Source organism: Glycine max, chromosome 18, assembly GCF_000004515.6.
Source record: "Glycine max cultivar Williams 82 chromosome 18, Glycine_max_v4.0, whole genome shotgun sequence".
NCBI lineage: Eukaryota > Viridiplantae > Streptophyta > Magnoliopsida > Fabales > Fabaceae > Glycine > Glycine max.
The window spans coordinates 32,388,647-32,389,698 of NC_038254.2; positions in this window are offsets into that span (position 1 = coordinate 32,388,647).

Below are 1,052 nucleotides of genomic sequence, written 5' to 3' on the forward strand. Positions count from 1 at the left end.
CAATCGATTTTCTCGAGAGCTTCCGTTGTTCAATTTCGAGCGTCTCTATATATTATGTCCCCGAATCGAACATTCGTGTGAAAAGTTATAACCATTCGAATTTGTCAAGAGCTTCCGTTGTTCAATTTCGAGCGTCTCGATATAATATGTCCCCGAATCGAACATCCGAGTGAAATGTTATGAGCATTCGAATTTCTCGAGAGCTTCCGTTGTTCAATTTCGAGCGTCTCGATATATTACGTCCCCGAATCGAACATCCGAGTGAAATGTTATGAGCATTCGAATTTCCCGAGAGATTCCGTTGTTCAATTTCGAGCGTCTAGATGAGTTATGTCCCCGAATCAGACATCTGTGTGAAAAGTTATAACCATTCGATTTTCTCGAGAGCTTCCGTTGTTCAATTCCGAGCGTCTCAGTATATTATGTCCCCGAATCGGACATCTGTGTGAAAACTTATGACCATTCAAATTTCTCGAGAACTTCCGTTGTTCAATTTCGAGCGTCTCGATATATTATGTCCCCGAATCGAACATCCAAGTGAAATGTTATGACCATTCGAATTTCTCGAGAGCTTCCGTTGTTCAATTTCGAGCGTCTCGATATATTATGTCCCCGAATTGAACATCCGAGTGAAGTCTTATGACCATTGGAGTTTCTCGAGAGCTTCCGTTGTTCAATTTTGAGCGTCTAGATGAGTTATGTCCCCGAAATCGAACATTTCGTGTGAAAAAGGTATGAACCAATCGATTTTCTCAAGAGCTTTCCGTTATTTCAGTTTCGAGCGTCTTCGATATATTTATGTTCCCCTAATCGGGACATCCGGGTGAAAAGTTATGATCCTTTCGAATTTCTCGAGAGCTTTCCTTGGTTCTATTTCCAGGCGGCGTGGTTTATTATGGCCTCCGAATCGACCTTACGAGGTGAAGTGGTAAGACCTGTCGAATTTTCTCGAGGGCTTCGTCTGGTCAATTCCAGGGGCTAGAAAAAGTATGGCCCCCGATTCGAAATCTGGGTAAAAGTTATACCATTCCGATTTCCCGAGGAGTTTCCGT